The sequence below is a fragment of the Medicago sativa genome, chromosome 4, assembly GCF_051527215.1.
Source record: "Medicago sativa cultivar Bolivia chromosome 4, Bolivia_mono, whole genome shotgun sequence".
Classification (NCBI taxonomy): domain Eukaryota; kingdom Viridiplantae; phylum Streptophyta; class Magnoliopsida; order Fabales; family Fabaceae; genus Medicago; species Medicago sativa.
In genome coordinates, this window is record NC_140752.1 from 1,942,000 (window position 1) to 1,958,368 (window position 16,369).

The 16,369-nt window shown below is 38.2% G+C and overlaps 2 long non-coding RNA genes across 2 annotated transcripts; both read left to right on the forward strand.

Annotated features, from left to right (window-relative positions):
* Positions 1 to 4,736: 4,736 nt before the first annotated feature.
* Positions 4,737 to 7,004, forward strand: LOC146925632 (uncharacterized). The gene is made up of 2 exons (XR_015008076.1): positions 4,737 to 4,853; positions 6,765 to 7,004. It is a non-coding gene; the product is annotated as an uncharacterized LOC146925632 (long non-coding RNA).
* A 5,177-nt stretch (positions 7,005 to 12,181) lies between these two features.
* LOC146925633 (uncharacterized) lies at positions 12,182 to 14,421 on the forward strand. Its single transcript, XR_015008077.1, has 2 exons — positions 12,182 to 12,270; positions 14,182 to 14,421. It is a non-coding gene; the product is annotated as an uncharacterized LOC146925633 (long non-coding RNA).
* The last annotated feature ends 1,948 nt before the right edge of the window (positions 14,422 to 16,369 follow it).

A 16,369-nucleotide genomic window follows, 5' to 3' on the forward strand; every position in this document is an offset into this window, starting at 1 on the left:
TTTTTAAAAATTCAGCCAAAATGGAGGTTAAGAAAATCTCCTTGTTAATTTGGGACATTACTCGTTTTGGATCCTTTTTTAGTAGGAAGCCATAATGTGGCCGATTTGCATTGAATCTTAGCGTGTGACAATTCGTTGGATAGGTAAACAACATAACTACGACTTCCATGGGATATTTTTGCATTCTCTAAAAATTTAGCCAAAATGGAGGTTAAGAAAATCCCCTCGTTAATTTAGGACATTACTCGTTTTCGACCCTTTTTTATAAGGAAGGCCATAAAGTGGCCGGTTTGTATTGAATCTTAGCATGGGACAATTCGTTGGATAGGTAAACAACATAGCTACGACTTCCATGGGATATTTTTGCATTTTTTAAAAATTCAGCCAAAATGGAGGTTAAGAAAATCTCCTCGTTAATTTGGGACATTACTCGTTTTCGACCCTTTTTTAATAGGAAGGCCATAATGTGGCCGATTTGCACTGAATCTTAGCGTGTGACAATTCGTTGGATAGGTAAACAACATAACTACGACTTACATGGGATATTTTTGCATTCTCTAAAAATTTAGCCAAAATGGAGGTTAAGTAAATCCCCTCGTTAATTTAGGACATTACTCGTTTTCGACCCTTTTTTATAAGGAAGGCCATAAAGTGGCCGATTTGTATTGAATCTTAGCATGGGACAATTCGTTGGATAGGTAAACAACATAGCTACGACTTCCATGGGATATTTTTGCATTTTTTAAAAATTCAGCCAAAATGGAGGTTAAGAAAATCTCCTCGTTAATTTGGGACATTACTCGTTTTCGGCCATTTTTTACTAGGAAGGCCATAATGTGGCCGATTTGCATTGAATCTTAGCGTGTGACAATTTGTTGGATAGGTAAACAACATAACTACGACTTCCATGGGACATTTTTGCATTCTCTAAAAATTCAGCCAAAATGGGGGTTAAGAAAATATCTTCGTTAATTTAGGACATTACTCGTTTTCGACCCATTTTGACTAGGAAGGCCATAAGATGGCCGGTTTGTATTGAATCTTAGCATGGGACAATTCGTTGGATAGGTAAACAACATAGCTACGACTTCCATGGGATATTTTTGCATTTTTTAAAAATTCAGCCAAAATGGAGGTTAAGAAAATCTCCTTGTTAATTTGGGACATTACTCGTTTTCGACCCTTTTTTACTAGGAAGGCCATAATGTGGCCGATTTGCATTGAATCTTAGCGTGTGACAATTCGTTGGATAGGTAAACAACATAACTACGACTTCCATGGGATATTTTTGCATTCTCTAAAAATTTAGCCAAAATGGAGGTTAAGAAAATCCCCTCGTTAATTCAGGACATTACTCGTTTTCGACCCTTTTTTATAAGGAAGGCCATAAAGTGGCCGGTTTGTATTGAATCTTAGCATGGGACAATTCGTTGGATAGGTAAACAACATAGCTACGACTTCCATGGGAGATTTTTGCATGTTTTAAAAATTCAGCCAAAATGGAGGTTAAGAAAATCTCCTTGTTAATTTGGGACATTATTCGTTTTCGACCCTTTTTTACTAGGAAGGCCATAATGTGGCCGATTTGCATTGAATCTTAGCGTGTGACAATTTGTTGGATAGGTAAACAACATAACTACGACTTCCATGGGACATTTTTGCATTCTCTAAAAATTCAGCCAAAATGGGGGTGAAGAAAATATCCTCGTTAATTTAGGACATTACTCGTTTTCGACCCATTTTTACTAGGAAGGCCATAAAGTGGCCGGTTTGTATTGAATCTTTGCATGAGACAATTCGTTGGATAGGTAAAGAACATAGCTACGACTTCCATGGGATATTTTTGCATTTTTTAAAAATTCAGCCAAAATGGAGGTTAAGAAAATCTCCTTGTTAATTTGGGACATTACTCGTTTTGGATCCTTTTTTAGTAGGAAGCCATAATGTGGCCGATTTGCATTGAATCTTAGCGTGTGACAATTCGTTGGATAGGTAAACAACATAACTACGACTTCCATGGGATATTTTTGCATTCTCTAAAAATTTAGCCAAAATGGAGGTTAAGAAAATCCCCTCGTTAATTTAGGACATTACTCGTTTTCGACCCTTTTTTATAAGGAAGGCCATAAAGTGGCCGGTTTGTATTGAATCTTAGCATGGGACAATTCGTTGGATAGGTAAACAACATAGCTACGACTTCCATGGGATATTTTTGCATTTTTTAAAAATTCAGCCAAAATGGAGGTTAAGAAAATCTCCTCGTTAATTTGGGACATTACTCGTTTTCGACCCTTTTTTAATAGGAAGGCCATAATGTGGCCGATTTGCACTGAATCTTAGCGTGTGACAATTCGTTGGATAGGTAAACAACATAACTACGACTTACATGGGATATTTTTGCATTCTCTAAAAATTTAGCCAAAATGGAGGTTAAGTAAATCCCCTCGTTAATTTAGGACATTACTCGTTTTCGACCCTTTTTTATAAGGAAGGCCATAAAGTGGCCGATTTGTATTGAATCTTAGCATGGGACAATTCGTTGGATAGGTAAACAACATAGCTACGACTTCCATGGGATATTTTTGCATTTTTTAAAAATTCAGCCAAAATGGAGGTTAAGAAAATCTCCTCGTTAATTTGGGACATTACTCGTTTTCGGCCATTTTTTACTAGGAAGGCCATAATGTGGCCGATTTGCATTGAATCTTAGCGTGTGACAATTTGTTGGATAGGTAAACAACATAACTACGACTTCCATGGGACATTTTTGCATTCTCTAAAAATTCAGCCAAAATGGGGGTTAAGAAAATATCTTCGTTAATTTAGGACATTACTCGTTTTCGACCCATTTTGACTAGGAAGGCCATAAGATGGCCGGTTTGTATTGAATCTTAGCATGGGACAATTCGTTGGATAGGTAAACAACATAGCTACGACTTCCATAGGATATTTTTGCATTTTTTAAAAATTCAGCCAAAATGGAGGTTAAGAAAATCTCCTTGTTAATTTGGGACATTACTCGTTTTCGACCCTTTTTTACTAGGAAGGCCATAATGTGGCCGATTTGCATTGAATCTTAGCGTGTGACAATTCGTTGGATAGGTAAACAACATAACTACGACTTCCATGGGATATTTTTGCATTCTCTAAAAATTTGGCCAAAATGGAGGTTAAGAAAATCTCCTCGTTAATTTAGGATATTACTCGTTTTCGACCCATTTTTACTAGGAAGGCCTTAAAGTGGCCGATTTGTATTGAATCTTAGCATGTGACAATTCGTTGGATAGGTAAACAACATAACTACGACTTCCATGGGATATTTTTGCATTCTCTAAAAATTCAGCCAAAATGGAGGTTAAGAAAATCCCCTCGTTAATTTAGGACATTACTCGTTTTCGACCCTTTTTTATAAGGAAGGACATAAAGTGGCCGGTTTGTATTGAATCTTAGCATGGGACAATTCGTTGGATAGGTAAACAACATAGCTACGACTTCCATGAGATATTTTTGCATTTTTTAAAAATTCAGCCAAAATGGAGGTTAAGAAAATCTCCTTGTTAATTTGGGACATTACTCGTTTTCGACCCTTTTTTACTAGGAAGGCCATAATGTGGCCGATTTGCATTGAATCTTAGCGTGTGACAATTCGTTGGATAGGTAAACAACATAACTACGACTTCCATGGGATATTTTTGCATTCTCTAAAAATTCGGCCAAAATGGAGGTTAAGAAAATCTCCTCGTTAATTTAGGACATTACTCGTTTTCTACCCATTTTTACTAGGAAGGCCATAAAGTGGCCGATTTGTATTGAATCTTAGCATGTGACAATTCGTTGGATAGGTAAACAACATAACTACGACTTCCATGGGATATTTTTGCATTCTCTAAAAATTTAGCCAAAATGAAGGTTAAGAAAATCCCCTCGTTAATTTAGGACATTACTCGTTTTCGACCCTTTTTTATAAAGAAGGCCATAAAGTGGCCGGTTCGTATTGAATCTTAGCATGGGACAATTCGTTGGATAGGTAAACAACATAGCTACGACTTCCATGGGATATTTTTGCATTTTTTAAAAATTCAGCCAAAATGGAGGTTAAGAAAATCTCCTCGTTAATTTGGGACATTACTCGTTTTCGACCCTTTTTTACTAGGAAGGCCATAATGTGGCCGATTTGCATTGAATCTTAGCGTGTGACAATTCGTTGGATAGGTAAACAACATAACTACGACTTCCATTGGACATTTTTGCATTCTCTAAAAATTCAGCCAAAATGGGTGTAACAGCCCGATTTTCGCTAGTTTTTATTTTAATTATTTATTTGTGTTTGTTATATGTGCTCTTATGTGATTATTTGCATCTGTGTGTATTTTTGGTTGGGATTCATAGAATTCGGTGTTAGAAGGGTATTTTAGTCATTTTGGACTTAGGGGTAGTTTGGTCATTTTGAGAGTAGGGGTAATTTTGTAATTTTGAACGAGGATTATTTTTAATGTTTAGTAGGAGTATTATTTTACCAAGTTACTAGAGAGGGTGTAGTAATTATTTTAATTACCATTAAGTGACCGTTAGTGTTATAATTTACCATTAAGTGAGTAGTGACATTTGGGTGTTAGAATAGAAATGGGTTAGGCCCATTAAGGTTTAAGAGATAAGCCCAATTGACTAGAGCTAGTATATAAACTCTAGTTGTTGGTGAAACTAGGTTTTACAAACATTTTATCATTTCATTTCATTTGAGAAGAGAAGAGATAGAGGCTAGAGAGAAGAACAAGTGCAAGGGTTAGAGGCAAGAGGGATTCATCATCTAGGAGCTAAATTGAGGCTTGGGTTAGAGAATCTTGGTGCTAGAGGTAAGAGGGTTAGATTTCAACCATAATTCATCTCTCTTTCTTTTTACCCATTTTATGAAATTGATGAATTGAACCTAATTGATTGTAAATTCGTGTTCATGTTTTGATGCAATGTTTGGGTATGTAAATTAAATGTTAATTGAGTTGTTGATGATGAAATTACATGCTTAAGTTGTGGTTATATGTATACTTTGCATTTTTGTCCAAAAATGGTGATATGAGATGTTGTTGTGATGAATTGTTGGTGAATTCATGATGTTTAGCTGCTGTTGTTGTTGATAGATGTTGTTGTTGATGATTAAAACATTGGGTAATCATAATTGGAGAGTTTGATATGACTTTGTGTTGTTTTTGAATATTTGATGAAAAATGGGTCAAATGATGATTTTTGTTGTAAGGATGTTTTGATGCATGTTTTACATGATTTTGAGTGTCTTTTCATGTTTAGAAATGTTTAAACAAACTTTGGGATCAAATTTGAGCTTTGGGAAGTCAAAATTGGGGTTTTGGGGTGAAAAAGTGAGTTTTTCTCGTAACAGGACTGTCCCAACTCGCCACAGCGAGTGGGAGGCGAGTTGGAGGCGAGCAGGAGGTGCTTTCGGTGATGCTTACTCGCCTCGCGAGTAGATTTACTCGCCACGGCGAGCTGCACAGTGGCAGCATCCCCTGTTTCGCGTTCTTGCGTCTTTTTCCCTCGTTTCTGTTTTGAATTGGCTTTCGGTGTAAACATGAAAGTTGTAGATAATTTTGTTAGCTTTCCAATGGCTTTGGTTTGACTAGAAAATGATTCTTGGTTTTTGAGTTATGAGGCAAATACTCCAAGGTGGTCGTGGTGAAATTTTACGAAAAATTCGCATATCTATTTCTAAGTCGACCCAAACCTTATGGATTGTTTCCAAACTTTCAAACTTATATTTTATGAGTTCAATTAAGGTGTTTAGTAGTATTTAAACTATGATGTGAGGGATTTAACTTGTTTTACTTAGAAAATGGAAAATTTCTTGAAAAGTGTTTCGGTGAGACGAACTTTGTGATTTTTATGAATTCATCGTATTTGGCCGATGAAATGCTTATGTAATCTCTACTGCACATATGTGTGACTTGAGAGGATACATGGCATAGGCAATTGAACTCGTTTACTTGGTTTTGGCTTAGGTGCTCAATTATTTTCAATATTGTGATTTATGAGACGAACTTGATTGAAAATGATCATTGAGGGCCAATTGCTTATGAACCCTCTATGATTAGATTGATATGATTATGAGATGATGTATGAATGGTTGTTAAGTGATGAATATGATGTTTGTGATCATATGTTGTGATTGTTCTTTTATTTGGAATGTAAGGAACTATGTGGAAATATGAACTATATGATACAGTTGGATGATGATTATAGCCGTTGACTTATAGCCGTTGATTATAGCCGTTGAATTGTTGTGAACATATGCATAGTGAATTGAGTCATATGTTCATGCATCATATGTCGTGTCGGATGTTATATGCATATTGCCGTTGACTATAGCCGTTGATAATGATGTTTTTGTTGCATCATGGGTGACGACCTTGAGGAGAATTGGTACCACATGCATCTAGACGAGTCTAGAGTCATTGCATACTTGTTGGTGAATTGAAATACCTTTGAGTTGCGAATGATGACTGAATTTTTTAATTGTTGATTAAGATGGTTGATCTTGTGATGTGTGTATGATACACTTGTGGATATGAATTTGAGATGTTGATATTGAATGATGTGAATGTTAAGAATGCTTGTGAATACGTGTGTAGTTTGTTATTCATCGATCTTAAATGTATCTTTCATTCTCAAAGTTTCTTGTTAATTTTAAGTGGATTATGATGATGTAATGCTAACCCTCAGTGGTTTACCACCTACCTTTCCGTATGGACGGGTAGATGGAGTGCAGGATGCTTAGTTGTTGCTTGTTGATGCCGAGGAGTGGAGTTCCTCTTTTTCATGCAAGTGTCTAGATTAGGGCTCTGATCTAGGATAGTTCTTGCATGTTGGTTTTTTTATTTTTGGACCGTGTATTTTGGAGTTGAGATGTTATTTGTTGTTTGAGATTTGGATGATACATTTGTATTTAGTTTGGAGATCCATAGATTGTTTATGAATTATATATTATTCCGCTGCTATGTGATGTGACATGATCTTTATGCATGTATGTATTGTGGTTTATTCGAAGACGTAGCATCTATTTCTAGAATATGGTTGTGTATTCGCGCGTTTTACCGCTTAATAGAAATAGGGTGTTACAAGTTGGTATCAGAGCCTGGTTAGTCTTGTCCGGACTATTGGACTAGTAGACTAGTATTCGTTGGTTGATTTTTCCTGTTGGTATACGAACGGTAATGAGTTACCTTCGATACTTGTTTGTTGTGCTGTTGTCCTTATCTGTTGGTTTGGTTTTGGTGTAGAAGTGAGATGGCTGGTGGTAGAGATGATACGGCGATTGCGCAGGCTTTGGCTTCGATGGCTCAGGTGTTGGCTCAGGCTAATGAGCAGGCGGCGGTTGGTCATCGTGATCCTGGTGAGGCGGAGGAGCGAAGGTTGGATCGTTTCTTGCGAAACAGTCCACCGACATTCAAAGGTAGATATGATCCGGATGGAGCTCAGGCATGGGTGCAAGCCATGGAGAGGATCTTTCGTGCTATGATGACTAGTGAGGATCAGAAGGTCAGACTGGCTACTCACATGCTTGCTGAAGAGGCTGAGTATTGGTGGACCAATGCTAAGGGAAGGCTTGAGGCTGGTGGAACTGTGACTTGGGCTAGGTTCAAGACTGAGTTTTTAAGGAAGTACTTTCCTGAGGATTTGAGGACTAAGAAGGAAGTTGAGTTCTTGAACTTGAAGCAAGAGAACCGTTCAGTGGCTGAGTATGCTGCAAAGTTTGAGGAGCTTTCGAGGTTTTGTCCGTACATCAATGCGGAGGATGCTATGGTCTCTAAGTGTGTGAAGTTCGAGAGCGGTTTGAGGCCCGATATCTATCAGTACATGTGTATTCAGGAGATCCGAGACTTTGATACTTTGGTGCATAAGTGTCAAATGTTTGATGAAGCTGGAAAGGTCAAGGTGAATCATTATAAGGCGATGAATGAGAAGAAAGGAAAGAGTCATGGATTTGGGAAGCCGTACAACAAGGACAAAGGAAAGAAGAGGGAATCTGGTGGAGGCTCTAAGCCGAATGTTGCTGATGTGAGATGCTACAAGTGTGGAATCTTGGGTCATTACTCAAGTGATTGTCGCAAGGGTGATAGTTGCTACAAGTGTGGACAGAAGGGTCACAAGGCATTTGAGTGCAAGAAGGATATTACTTGTTTCAACTGTGGTGAAGAGGGTCATCTTAGTACTAAGTGTACCAAGCCGAAGAAGGCGGCGGGGAAGGTGTTTGCATTGAATGCGGAAGAGGTGGAGCATCCGGATAATCTCATCCGAGGTATGTGTTTTATCAATAGTACTCCTTTAATTGCAATTATTGATACTGGTGCTACTCATTCTTTTATTGCGGCTAGTTGTGTTGAGCGTTTGGGTTTGGTTGTGACTCCGTTGTTGCGAGGGATGGTTATCGATACCCCGGCTAGTGGTTCGGTGACTACTTCCTTAGTATGTGCTAAGTGTCCTGTTAGTTTTGGTAACGTGGATTTTGAGTTGGATCTTGTGTGTCTTCCATTGAAGCATATGGACGTAATTTTCGGTATGGATTGGATGTTGACTTTTGGTGTTAACATTAATTGTTTGACCAAGAGTGTAACGTTTTCTAAGCCGGTGGCTGAGGAAGGTGGGAAGTTCTTGACCGCGGAGCAAGTGAAAAAGTCCTTGGATGGTGAAGCTAGTGTGTTCATGATGTTTACTTCCTTGAAGGAAAGTAGTGAGAAAGGAGTTGGTGATTTGCCGGTAGTGCAAGAGTTTCCAGAAGTTTTCCCGGACGACATTACCGAATTACCGCCGGAGAGAGAAGTAGAGTTTGCAATTGATTTGGTGCCTGGAACGAGTCCTATCTCGATTGCGCCTTATCGGATGTCTGCATCAGAGTTGGGTGAATTGACGAAGCAATTGGAAGAGTTGCTTGAGAAACAGTTTATCAGACCGAGTGTTTCTCCATGGGGTGCTCCTGTATTGTTGGTTAAGAAGAAAGATGGAAGCATGAGGTTGTGTGTGGATTATCGGCAGTTGAATAAAGTAACGATTAAGAATCGGTATCCACTTTTGAGGTTCGATGATTTGATGGATCAGTTGGTTGGCGCGGAGGTGTTCAGCAAGATTGACTTGAGATCAGGATATCATCAGATTAGAGTAAAGGCGGAAGATATATCCAAAACTGCGTTCAGAACGAGGTACGGACACTATGAGTATTCTGTGATGCCATTTGGAGTGTCTAATGCGCCAGGTGTCTTCATGGAATACATGAATAGGATATATCATCCTTTTCTGGACCGTTTTGTGGTAGTGTTTATAGATGATATTTTGGTGTATTCGAAGTCTAAAGAAGAGCATGCCGAGCATTTGAGGATTGTGTTGGGAGTCTTGAAGGAGAATAAGTTGTTTGCTAAATTGTCGAAGTGTGAGTTTTGGTTGCGGGAAGTGAGTTTCCTCGGTCATGTGATTTCTAAAGGTGGTATTGCCGTGGATCCGTCGAAGGTTGATGCAGTGTTGCAGTGGGAATCACCTAAGTCTGTTTTTGAAGTTAGAAGCTTTCTTGGGTTGGCAGGTTATTATCGGAGGTTCATTGAGGGATTCTCTAAGTTGGCGTTGCCATTGACGCAGTTGACTCGGAAAGGGCAAGCGTATGTTTGGGATGCTAAGTGTGAGAAGAGTTTCCAAGAGTTGAAGAAGAGATTGACTTCAGCTCCAGTGTTGATTTTGCCGAATCCGAAGGAATCTTTTGTTGTGTATTGTGATGCTTCTAAGATGGGTCTTGGTGGTGTGCTTATGCAGAATCGTCAGGTTGTGGCTTACGCTTCAAGGCAGTTGAAAGTGCATGAGAAGAATTATCCGACTCACGATTTGGAATTAGCAGCTGTGGTGTATGTGTTGAAGATTTGGAGGCATTATCTGTATGGTTCTAAGTTTGAAGTGTTCAGTGATCACAAGAGTTTGAAGTACTTGTTCGACCAGAAAGAGTTGAATATGAGGCAAAGGAGATGGTTGGAGTATCTTAAGGATTTTGACTTCCAGTTGAGCTATCATCCTGGAAAGGCCAATGTGGTTGCTGATGCGTTGAGTAGGAAGTCGTTGCATATGTCTGCTTTGATGGTAAAAGAGTTAGAGTTGATTGAACAGTTTCGAGATTTGAGTTTGGTTAGTGAGTTGACACCGGATGGTGTGAGGTTGGGAATGTTGAAGCTGACAAGTAATATTCTGGAGGAGATCAAGAATGGTCAGAAGGAAGATTTGGAACTTGTAGATCGAGTGGTGTTGGTTAATCAAGGCAAAGGTGGAGACTTTAGATTGGATGAGAACAGTGTTTTGATGTTTCGTGATCGCGTTTGTGTGCCAAGTGTTCTTGAGCTTAAGAGACAGATTTTGGAAGAAGGTCATAGAAGTAGTTTGAGTATTCATCCGGGAGCAACTAAGATGTATCAGGACTTGAAGAGGTTGTTTTGGTGGCCTGGAATGAAGAAGGAAATCGCAGAGTTTGTGTATGCTTGTTTGGTTTGTCAGAAGTCTAAGATTGAACATCAGAAACCGTCAGGTTTGATGCAACCGTTGTTTGTGCCAGAGTGGAAGTGGGATAGTATATCAATGGACTTTGTTGGAGCGTTGCCAAAGACTGTTAAGGGTTTTGATTCTATTTGGGTGATTGTTGATCGATTGACGAAGTCGGCACATTTTGTTCCTATCAAGACCGGTATGTCTGTGACAAAGTTGGCTGAGATCTACATTGAGCAGATTGTTAGATTGCATGGTGTTCCTTCTAGTATTGTATCGGATCGGGATCCGAGGTTTACTTCTAAGTTTTGGGAGAGTTTGCAAGATGCTTTGGGAACTAAGTTGAGGTTGAGTTCTGCTTATCATCCTCAGACTGATGGTCAGACGGAGAGGACTATTCAGAGTTTGGAAGATTTGTTGAGAGCTTGTGTGTTGGAGCAAGGTGTCAGTTGGATTGAATGTTTACCATTGATTGAGTTTACTTACAACAACAGTTTTCATTCTAGTATTGGAATGGCACCGTTCGAAGCTTTGTATGGTCGAAGATGTAGGACGCCGTTGTGTTGGTATGAATCAGGAGAGAGTGCTTTGTTAGGACCGGAAGTTGTGCAAGAGACGACCGAGAAGGTTAAGATGATTCAAGAGAAGATGAGAGCGTCTCAGAGTAGACAGAAGAGTTATCATGATAAGAGGAGGAAGGATATTGAGTTTCAGGTTGGTGATCATGTGTTCTTGAGAGTGAATCCTGTAACCGGTGTTGGTCGTGCTTTGAAGTGTCGGAAGTTGACTCCTCGTTTTGTTGGACCGTTTGAGATTATTGAGAAGGTTGGGGTTGTAGCGTATCGGATTGCGTTACCGCCATCTTTATCGAATCTTCATGATGTGTTTCATGTGTCTCAGTTGAGGAAGTATGTGTATGATGCGTCCCATGTGATTCAAGTGGATGATTTGGAAGTAAGGGATAATTTGACCGTTGAGACTTGGCCGGTTAGGATTGAGGATCGTGAAGTGAAGCGTTTGCGTGGCAAGGAAGTTGTTTTGGTTAAAGTGATTTGGGTTGGACCAACCGGTGAGAGTGCCACTTGGGAATCGGAGAGTAGCTTGAGGGTTGCGTATCCAGAGTTGTTTCCTTCAGGTAAATTTTCGAGGGCGAAAATTCTTTTTAGTGGGGGAGAGTTGTAACAGCCCGATTTTCGCTAGTTTTTATTTTAATTATTTATTTGTGTTTGTTATATGTGCCCTTATGTGATTATTTGCATCTGTGTGTATTTTTGGTTGGGATTCATAGAATTCGGTGTTAGAAGGGTATTTTAGTCATTTTGGACTTAGGGGTAGTTTGGTCATTTTGAGAGTAGGGGTAATTTTGTAATTTTGAACGAGGATTATTTTTAATGTTTAGTAGGAGTATTATTTTACCAAGTTACTAGAGAGGGTGTAGTAATTATTTTAATTACCATTAAGTGACCGTTAGTGTTATAATTTACCATTAAGTGAGTAGTGACATTTGGGTGTTAGAATAGAAATGGGTTAGGCCCATTAAGGTTTAAGAGATAAGCCCAATTGAGTAGAGCTAGTATATAAACTCTAGTTGTTGGTGAAACTAGGTTTTACAAACATTTTATCATTTCATTTCATTTGAGAAGAGAAGAGATAGAGGCTAGAGAGAAGAACGAGTGCAAGGGTTAGAGGCAAGAGGGATTCATCATCTAGGAGCTAAATTGAGGCTTGGGTTAGAGAATCTTGGTGCTAGAGGTAAGAGGGTTAGATTTCAACCATAATTCATCTCTCTTTCTTTTTACCCATTTTATGAAATTGATGAATTGAACCTAATTGATTGTAAATTCGTGTTCATGTTTTGATGCAATGTTTGGGTATGTAAATTAAATGTTAATTGAGTTGTTGATGATGAAATTACATGCTTAAGTTGTGGTTATATGTATACTTTGCATTTTTGTCCAAAAATGGTGATATGAGATGTTGTTGTGATGAATTGTTGGTGAATTCATGATGTTTAGCTGCTGTTGTTGTTGATAGATGTTGTTGTTGATGATTAAAACATTGGGTAATCATAATTGGAGAGTTTGATATGACTTTGTGTTGTTTTTGAATATTTGATGAAAAATGGGTCAAATGATGATTTTTGTTGTAAGGATGTTTTGATGCATGTTTTACATGATTTTGAGTGTCTTTTCATGTTTAGAAATGTTTAAACAAACTTTGGGATCAAATTTGAGCTTTGGGAAGTCAAAATTGGGGTTTTGGGGTGAAAAAGTGAGTTTTTCTCGTAACAGGACTGTCCCAACTCGCCACAGCGAGTGGGAGGCGAGTTGGAGGCGAGCAGGAGGTGCTTTCGGTGATGCTTACTCGCCTCGCGAGTAGATTTACTCGCCACGGCGATCTGCACAGTGGCAGCATCCCCTGTTTCGCGTTCTTGCGTATTTTTCCCTCGTTTCTGTTTTGAATTAGCTTTCGGTGTAAACATGAAAGTTGTAGATAATTTTGTTAGCTTTCCAATGGCTTTGGTTTGACTTGAAAATGATTCTTGGTTTTTGAGTTATGAGGCAAATACTCCAAGGTGGTCTTGGTGAAATTTTACGAAAAATCCGCATAACTATTTCTAAGTCGACCCAAACCTTATGGATTGTTTCCAAACTTTCAAACTTATATTTTATGATTTCAATTAAGGTGTTTAGTAGTATTTAAACTATGATGTGAGGGATTTAACTTGTTTTACTTAGAAAATGGAAAATTTCTTGAAAAGTGTTTCGGTGAGACGAACTTTGTGATTTTTATGAATTCATCGTATTTGGCCGATGAAATGCTTATGTAATCTCTACTGCACATATGTGTGACTTGAGAGGATACATGGCATAGGCAATTGAACTCGTTTACTTGGTTTTGGCTTAGGTGCTCAATTATTTTCAATATTGTGATTTATGAGACGAACTTGATTGAAAATGATCATTGAGGGCCAATTGCTTATGAACCCTCTATGATTAGATTGATATGATTATGAGATGATGTATGAATGGTTGTTAAGTGATGAATATGATGTTTGTGATCATATGTTGTGATTGTTCTTTTATTTGGAATGTAAGGAACTATGTGGAAATATGAACTATATGATACAGTTGGATGATGATTATAGCCGTTGACTTATAGCCGTTGATTATAGCCGTTGAATTGTTGTGAACATATGCATAGTGAATTGAGTCATATGTTCATGCATCATATGTCGTGTCGGATGTTATATGCATATTGCCGTTGACTATAGCCGTTGATAATGATGTTTTTGTTGCATCATGGGTGACGACCTTGAGGAGAATTGGTACCACATGCATCTAGATGAGTCTAGAGTCATTGCATACTTGTTGGTGAATTGAAATACCTTTGAGTTGCGAATGATGATTGAATTTTTTAATTGTTGATTAAGATGGTTGATCTTGTGATGTGTGTATAATACACTTGTGGATATGAATTTGAGATGTTGATATTGAATGATGTGAATGTTAAGAATGCTTGTGAATACGTGTGTAGTTTGTTATTCATCGATCTTAAATGTATCTTTCATTCTCAAAGTTTCTTGTTAATTTTAAGTGGATTATGATGATGTAATGCTAACCCTCAGTGGTTTACCACCTACCTTTCCGTATGGACGGGTAGATGGAGTGCAGGATGCTTAGTTGTTGCTTGTTGATGCCGAGGAGTGGAGTTCCTCTTTTTCATGCAAGTGTCTAGATGAGGGCTCTGATCTAGGATAGTTCTTGCATGTTGGTTTTTTTATTTTTGGACCGTGTATTTTGGAGTTGAGATGTTATTTGTTGTTTGAGATTTGGATGATACATTTGTATTTAGTTTGGAGATCCATAGATTGTTTATGAATTATATATTATTCCGCTGCTATGTGATGTGACATGATCTTTATGCATGTATGTATTGTGGTTTATTCGAAGACGTAGCATCTATTTCTAGAATATGGTTGTGTATTCGCGCGTTTTACCGCTAAATAGAAATAGGGTGTCCCATAATGTGGCTGATTTGTATTGAATCTTAGCGTGTGACAATTTGTTGGACAGGTAAACAACATAACTACGACTTCCATGGGATATTTTTGCATTCTCTAAAAATTCGGCCAAAATGGAGGTTAAGAAAATCTCCTCGTTAATTTAGGACATTACTCGTTTGCGACCCATTTTTACTAGGAAGGCCATAAAGTGGCCGATTTGTATTGAATCTTAGCATGTGCCAATTCGTTGGATAGGTAAACAACATAACTACGACTTCCATGGGATATTTTTGCATTCTCTAAAAATTTAGCCAAAATGGAGGTTAAGAAAATCCCCTCGTTAATTTAGGACATTACTCGCTTTTGACCCTTTTTTATAAGGAAGGCCATAAAGTGGCCGGTTTGTATTGAATCTTAGCATGGGACAATTCGTTGGATAGGTAAACAACATAGCTACGACTTCCATGGGATATTTTTGCATTTTTTAAAAATTCAGCCAAAATGGAGGTTAAGAAAATCTCCTCGTTAATTTGGGACATTACTCGTTTTCGACCCTTTTTTACTAGGAAGGCCATAATGTGGCCGATTTGCATTGAATCTTAGCGTGTGACAATTCGTTGGATAGGTAAACAACATAACTACGACTTCCATGGGACATTTTTGCATTCTCTAAAAATTCAGCCAAAATGGGGGTTAAGAAAATATCATCGTTAATTTGGGACATTACTCGTTTTCGACCCTTATTTAGTAGGAAGGCCATAATGTGGCCGATTTGTATTGAATCTTAGCGTGTGACAATTTGTTGGATAGGTAAACAACATAACTACGACTTCCATGGGATATTTTTGCATTCTCTAAAAATTCGGCCAAAATGGAGGTTAAGAAAATCTCCTCGTTAATTTAGGACATTACTCGTTTTCAACCCATTTTTACTAGGAAGGCCATAAAGTGGCCGATTTGTATTGAATCTTAGCATGTGACAATTCGTTGGATAGGTAAACAACATAACTACGACTTCCATGGGATATTTTTGCATTCTCTAAAAATTTAGCCAAAATGGAGGTTAAGAAAATCCCCTCGTTAATTTAGGACATTACTCGTTTTTGACCCTTTTTTATAAGGAAGGCCATAAAGTGGCCGGTTTGTATTGAATCTTAGCATGGGACAATTCGTTGGATAGGTAAACAACATAGCTACGACTTCCATGGGATATTTTTGCATTTTTTAAAAATTCAGCCAAAATGGAGGTTAAGAAAATCTCCTCGTTAATTTGGGACATTACTCGTTTTCGACCCTTTTTTACTAGGAAGGCCATAATGTGGCCGATTTGCATTGAATCTTAGCGTGTGACAATTCGTTGGATAGGTAAACAACATAACTACGACTTCCATGGGACATTTTTGCATTCTCTAAAAATTCAGCCAAAATGGGGGTTAAGAAAATATCCTCGTTAATTTGGGACATTACTCGTTTTCGACCCTTTTTTAGTAGGAAGGCCATAATGTGGCCGATTTGTATTGAATCTTAGCGTGTGACAATTTGTTGGATAGGTAAACAACATAACTACGACTTCCATGGGATATTTTTGCATTCTCTAAAAATTCGGCCAAAATGGAGGTTAAGAAAATCTCCTCGTTAATTTAGGACATTACTCGTTTTCAACCCATTTTTACTAGGAAGGCCATAAAGTGGCCGATTTGTATTGAATCTTAGCATGTGACAATTCGTTGGATAGGTAAACAACATAACTACGACTTCCATGGGATATTTTTGCATTCTCTAAAAATTTAGCCAAAATGGAGGTTAAGAAAATCCCCTCGTTAATTTAGGACATTACTCGTTTTT